A 7835-nucleotide genomic window follows, 5' to 3' on the forward strand; every position below is an offset into this window, starting at 1 on the left:
CCAAACAATAGTTTTATCCTCTACAAAATACACTCAACTTGTAACACAAGCAAATAATCACACCCATAGTTATCCAACGATTTCTGGATAGGGCCAGAAATCAATTGAATTTTCCTGGCGCACTAAGGAGCGTGTGACATTACATGTAATACATACGTTTTACGTAGTGTGCGTGCAAAAAGGGAAGGTACACGTTTGGTAATTTTCAAAGACCAGTGTCCTCATTTGGTGTATCCAATCATTTAAGCATAAAATAACAATCCTGTGGAAATTTGAGCGCAATTGGTCATCTGAGTCGCGAGAAAATGATAAAAGAAAAAAAAAGCTTGTTGGACGAATTTGTGTGCTTTCAGATAGGAATAAAAAAATCACAGGCGTTTTACTCGGGTGGGATTCGAACCCATGACATTTGCAATTCTAGAGTAGTGTCTTGTTGGTAAGACAATGCTCTAGAATTGCAAAGGTTGTGGGTTAGACACTACTCTAGAATTGCAAAGGTCGTGGGTTCGAATCCCACCCAAGTAAAATACCTGTGATTTTTTTCACAGGATTTGGGAAAGTACTGAGTATACAGTGCTTCATGTATACACATTGGTGCATATATGGGTAAAAACAAAATAATAATATTCTTTATCCGCCATGCAAATTTAACATGAATCATTGCAGTACCCGCTGCTAAAACATAGGATTCTAGCTGCCTCTAGCTACCGGGCAATCTCGGTGATCTAGTTGGTATGAAACTGCTCTAGAATTGCAAAGTTCGTGGGTGCGAATCCCAACCAAGTAAAATGCCTGTGATTTTTTCCGCAGGACTCAGGAAAGTACTGAGTATACAGTGCTACACACATCGGTGTGTATGGGTAAAAACCAAAAATGTATATTATCAATTCGTTATACAGGTTTGGTTTGTTTCTTTATTTATAATGAGAAAATATTGTTAAATTGAGGCAAAATCAAAGGGAAACTTGTGCAATTATTAGCAAATGATAATTAAAATAATTAAATTGATTAGTTGGTATATTATTCAATGATACTCAACTCACTACTTGTAAGACCTTATTAAATATTACAACAGTAGAGTCATTCACACACTATGACAAAATATTAAGGCCTACTAGGCCTATTCATTATAAAAATCAACATTACAGGGCGCAGGTTTTATTTTAAATTTTATGTAATTACAATCGCCCAATAAAAAACTTTAAAACAATAACATTCAATTCTTAAGTCCTCCAAGACGGTAAAAAACTTTAAAACAATAACATTCAATTCTTAAGTCCTCCAAGATGGTCAGCTATCTACTACTTTAAATACGGTGCACATACATGTACAACATGAACTTATATCATCGCATGGGGTGTATGTTTTTCAACTCCATTTCATAAGGGCTAATTTTCACAAGCGCTAATTTTCACAGTTGGGACAGGCAACTTGGTGCCAAAGAGATCCACAGGAATGTTCCTACGATATAAACTGTCATTTGGAACGATCCTCAGGAAAGCGACAGCAGTCTTGTAGACCGGTCCAGGTATTCATATGGGCATACTTTATCAGTCCAAATGGAAAGTTCCTACCGCTCCGACTTTTGAGCTGAATCTTAAAATTCAGACAACAGGCTTTGATGCAACCCACTTTGTTTTCTTCATCATCATTAGACCAAGTAAGTTTTATGTAAATCTGTGATCTTCACGATTTTTGTTTCTTACCAATTCTGTAACGGTCCTTTAATCTAATCTAAATTACAGTTAGAAAGGAAAAACCTCAAATGATTGAAATCAAAGCAGCAGAATTTGCAAAGTGTAATACAAGAACAGATGGCCCCATAAAACAAACAGCCCGTTATTTGATCAGCCAAGTTGTAGTGACACAAGCTGCAACAGAGCAGAGTGTGTTGCAAGAATTAAAAATGTAGGGAAGTGCAGGGGCTAGGGGCTTTTAAACAAGAGTAACAGACTTTGGAGAGGGACGACAACAAGTCCAGAGTACCAACAACAAGTTTCAAATACCTAAAAAACAGCAAATAAACCATTTTTTTTTAGAAGTGTGCTTTATAATATAAACATAAATATTATGGCAAAACCTAAAATAAAAAGTCAGAAATTTTAACCAGAAAAAATAACAACTTCGACAGTGAACGGTCAGACGCCATTTGGCTTAAACACCATGTTTGGACCAGTCCACACGCACTGCCTTTCCACAGAATGGTTTAGTCCAACTCTGCCGCAGTTCGGCAGGTCTTCAATTCAATTGGCTGGTACATGTACCTGCGGTTCAGCACTTGGTGACCAAAAGATAAAGCGTTGAACCTATTTGAAAGTCACAAAATGCCGATGCAACATATCAACCTGGGAAATTTGTGACTATTTCGCTCCAAGATCTGGCAAGTTTTTGTCCTTTTATGTCAAAATATTTTCTGAGTAGTGTTTTGAGTGTTATTCATTAGACATTGGGGATTAAGTTCGTGTTCATAGAACTGGAAAAAGTTTTCTGTATGGCGCCACCACTTTTTCATTCGATATAAAATAATATACACTGTAGTATCTAATTTACCTCAATGGGCCCTTTTTGTGAAAAAAAAGTGAAAAATTGGTGGCGCCATACAGAAAGATAGTATCCTTAGAATTTGTGCCATGATTTATGAAAGTGGTAAAAATAGAGCAAATCTGTTGACTGGCAGACAAAATTGTTTGTTTGTGTTTGACAATTTTGCCCTATACAATTCGAGCATGCTTCGTAACCCTCTGGCTCCGCGGCCTGTCGGTTAGGAGGGGGTATCGCAACTAACACAGTTCTAATATTAATAAGTCTTGGTTTATTTGCTGTTTTTGAGGTATTTAAAACTTGTTGTTGCCGTGTTGTCGACACTCTGGACTTGTTGTTGGCGTTGTCGGCTTTTAGCAGGACCGCGAGATATCAATGTCAGGGGCGAAAAACCAGCATTCATTAAAATAATACATGTACTTTGTAGGTGAAAAATATTTTCTTGAGGTAGTAAAATGGTCTGTATTTCAAAGAAGATGGCTTGGATAACTTTCCGTATGGCGCCACCACTTTTTCACTCATTTTTACAAAAAGGGATATGTCAATCAGGTAAATTAGATACTATATTATTTTATTTCGAATGAAAAAGTGGTGGCGCCATACGGAAACTTTTCCGATGGCTTATTTGTCATGTTTCCTTATTTGGCCCTAATGTCCACACAATTTAAGCGTTTTTTTTTTTTTTTTTACTTAAGAAGCAGAGAGGAGTTCATGCATAAAAAGTTATCATTCATTGACGTCCTTAATAATAATATATTAATAGCATGCTTCACGTATAACATGACTTACCCAACGGCCAAGGGCAAGGCTTGCTACTGTGTGCACATGGAGCCTCCATCATGTCATGGAAGAAGGAGACACTACCAGTCACCAGTCAGCTACCGTGCATTGCTTGGTGGTCACTGCTCACTGGGTCACTCTGTCAGAAATTCACTTTCGCGGACATCACAAAATGCAGCAACCCTGACTGTGTATGTAAGCAGTAAGAAATCCCGGGGACGAAGGGCGGTCGCCCGCTTCCCCCGTGTGTCGAATCTTCTTCCAATCCAAGACTCCAATTAACGGTTCGTCACCCCTCACTCGAGTGACATTATCGTTAAGAGAAAGTAGGGAGCCGAAAGCAGTCCATTTCAGAAAATGCGACTTATGTGTAAAATGCGACTTTTGTGTTGTTTGCATTAAATTTGAGGCCTAAAACCCCTAGAAGACAGAGGGTTGGAATTCGTCGTAGGTACATGTACATGTAGGGCCTACCGAAACAACCCTGCAGGATCATCTTTGGTAAAACACATGGCTTTAGTCGGATACGTCAAAAGTTACTCTCAAGTCGTCTGGGTACCACCCTGTCCATTTTGTTGTTGATGTTGATGGTGACGTTTGAGGGCGCTACATAACTGGATAGGTTGGTAGTGGTGTGTACCTAACATTACAACTGAATGGAGTCCTTGCCGCCAATCTTATTTTGTTATAAGTTCTAAGCAGCTCTATTAAACTGGGCCCAGATAGTTACGAGTAATGATGGTCTATTATTAATACCAAAACATTCAATTCAGCCATGCACATTGCACAACTTACAAAATGTGTGCAATGAATGCTTACAATACATATTACAATTAATAAAAAATTGTTATTATTAATACAAAAGTTAATTTTGGGATCTTTTAAGTAATAATCTCTGCATGTAGGACCTACTGGGAAATCTCGGCCCTTTTTCTTATTATGGAAGGTGTGGTGACGATGTCGACCCCATATTGGCGACATCTCATTTTGTCACGATCTACAACTGCGCCCCCCCCCCCCTAAAAAAAAGTATCTCCTTCCCCATCGAAAAACTTATCCACTATACATACAACTTATACACAAACAAAGAACATGTTTTATTTTATTCAAATCGCTGCATGAACTTTACCCAAACAGAACTCAGGAAAACAAAGAGGGCAATTCGCCATGTCCTGCCGGCGCGGCATTAATAACCAAAGGTTTTGCATTCAAAATGCCATCAACCGAAAAATTACCATTTATATGGGGATATATCTATATATATATATATATATATATATTTTTTTTTTTAGAAAGTCGGTGGAAGTTGTATCGTCAACTTCGGTGTAATCCCCGTCTACAAGGCAGTTGATCGTTTGTATTAAAAAAATAACTTGGAAAATGCAGACACCGAAAATAGGCACCGGCATAATTGGAAAAGGGACAAAAACAAATAAAAACCCACAAACAAACAACCAGGTGATAAGTCCTGGCCGCCAATCTAATTTTATTTATGTAAGCAGTGATTTTCTTAGCCAAAATGTTGTTTTTAAAGCAGCTCTATGAAAGTGGGCCAGATGGTTACGAGTAATAATTATTACTTAGATGACGAAAATCCTTTACACAAATATTTCGAAATGTAATGTGGGTGAGGGTGTTATACTCCTCTCTCAATATTTATGCATGGCGTCATAATTCTAACCAAAAATGAAGCTATTTCGCACGTCCGCCACTACTTGCAGTGGCTGCGCCCACCTCGTTTTGGGTTTATAGACGACGTACCTTATGCATACTTCTAGAAACTATAAGGCTCCCCCATGAGCCTTATAGAGGTCTAATATTTTGGGCCTCCTTAACGCTACACGCTTTTCAAATCAATTAACATTCATAATGCTTGCATTTCCTTTTTAAAAAAACATCGTAAAAAATGACAATTTCACGTCCGACGATACATAGCGTTGCTACAGCACTAAAAGTAAAGCGACTTTTCGGATTATGCTGTGTGCCACAAATCTAATTTATCTACTTTTTTTTGTGTTTTTTTTTTTTTTTTTGGGGGGGGGGGGGGTTCAGGAGGGGGGCGGTAAGCGCGTAGGCCTCTTTTCAGTTTATTCTCATCTGAATTGGTCTTGTAAACTTTCTGGTCAATAGGCTGCACGTTACGGGAGCACTTAACGTGAACGTCAAAAAGGTGTTTTGTTTATTGTCACTTTGGGCTTATTGCATCTCGCGAAATTTTAACGACAAACGACACAATAATATTCTGAGCGCGTTTATGTTCACGCTGCTCTAGGAACAAACCTCCATACATCCATGGGCGTCAATCCGGGGGGGGGGGGGGGGGGGACAGGGGGACATGTCCCCCCCCCCCACCTTTTGGAGGGTGGGGGACACAATATCAAATGTCCCCCCACCTTTTTTTCGCCCATGCCTTTTTTTATTGGTGTAAAAGCTGGACTAATGGGCTAAAACGCATCGCATGCTATCTCCTTCTTCATTGAATCTCGGCGTGAGTCGGAGACGAACATTCAATGTACTCAGATCGACCTTTTTTAGATAATTTTCTAACTTGTTAGACGCCGACCCTCACACTGCTACATACAGGAATGTTGTCATTTCCTGCCTTTATATACGCTCGGACAATGCCATAACAGCACAAAGCAATGGGCGAGGTTCAAAGTCCGTTTTACATAGGTCAGATTTGTAATTGATACGCACGCGGGCGTCTTAAAAGATGATATCTTCTTCCCGTTAGCAACGCGATCGTTTGCTTTTATTTGGTCGACGGTTAACGTTTCACTGCTTGTTGCTTCTAATTTCAACTTGAAGATACAAGCTGTCTTGTCTGAAGCGTTTGATCCAAACAGAGGCAATAAGTAAGTACATGTATTGTCTAAAAAATGGTAGAAGTAGGGCCTAATGTATACATGACACTCATAACCTCACATATCACACCATCCTTAAATGCCCAACTACAGTTTACCGATCATGTTGAGTTATATTAATGAATACCATCACCCCTTATAATGTGAACTAAGCCTAAAGGTTAGATGACCTGCAACTTCAAATGGGCCTATTATTTAAATGATAAACACACAGTCTCGAGAAATGTAAGCTCAGAACTCTGAAACTATGATTGGACTTTTTTGTGTCAATATGATTTTTTTATTGAAAATGTTTGCATTATTATTTAATGTCGATATGTTCATCTGGTTCGGTTATAAATTGTTCCCACATAGCTCCTTTAATTTTTGTATTTGTTTCTACTATAATTCGTGCCATTTAAAGAATTTATAATTAAGCTTTGTTACGGGTACCGGCAGGCATGGGTACCGGTGTATGAGAAACAAGTGAATCATTAACGTTTACTAAATAATTGTATCAGAGATTCACATAAACGAGACGTAGGAATCTCGCTTACACATGTGCGCTGAATATACTGTAGTTCTTTACTTCTTTACACATGTAATTCCACGTCATACAGCCCTCAGCTTCCTCTGGAATGTGTGCCGCCCCTTTTCATGACAGCTCGTCTATTGCTTATTTTTTAGACTTGTGTCGGACCATACTTAATAGGATTAATTAAATTATAAATATAACAAGTAGATTCAAATATAACTTAATACTTATAAAAAAATTGTTATTATCTTTCTTTTCTTTAAATAGGGGGCACATGATGCCCGCTTCAAGAACATCAAAACGCCGCATAACAGGCTCTTACGCATCTAAAACAAAAAGAGTGACAAAAGGTTTGTCAAAGTTAATAGAAAAGTAGTAACCAAAAGTTTACGGACTAAGTGTCGAGACAGGAGTTTATATTGATTCCGTATGAATCCACGGAATCCATGAGTTTTGCTGTATAATTTTTGCCCGTTGAGCTCTCGTGTAGGCCTTCGACCGAGAAGATCAGGATATACAGAAGCACGTTTACTTTATTAAGTAGTTCGTAAATATATTGTTTGAGTTTCAGTTTCATCCTCTGATACTTTTTGAGAAAAGCAATCAGTTATAACAAAAACCATTTCAACAAAGATATGGCTGGTATCGTGTGATAAATACAACGTTGTTAAGCTTGGTTTTCAAATTTCAAAACTGATCAGTAATAAAACGAGAAAGTCAGGAAAAATGTGAACCGATTTATGAGCTTTGTATAGCAACTTGAACAGAGGGGAGCTATAGTACATCTCTCTGTTTCTCAATCGTATCCACACAGAACTGAACCTTCCAAGATTGATGTGTTTCATTTTTATAGAAGCAGACACTCATCTTGGCCGTCTGATATCAAATGCGGAAAAGTGTGGACTAAAAATAGGAAGGGAAGTTGCCGGTGATGGAAACTGCTTCTTTAGAGCATTGGCAGATCAGCTAGAAAACGTTGGACTTCTAGAATGTGTTACACCAACCCGTCATGAAGAACTCAGAAGTGTGATATGTGATTACATGGAAAACAGTGTAAGTTGATAAAAAGGACTTTATATAATATGATTATGTTGTATATAAAATAAACTTATCATTTACTGCAATTTTTTAATATC

Source organism: Asterias amurensis, chromosome 8, assembly GCF_032118995.1.
Source record: "Asterias amurensis chromosome 8, ASM3211899v1".
NCBI classification, from domain to species: Eukaryota; Metazoa; Echinodermata; class Asteroidea; order Forcipulatida; family Asteriidae; genus Asterias; species Asterias amurensis.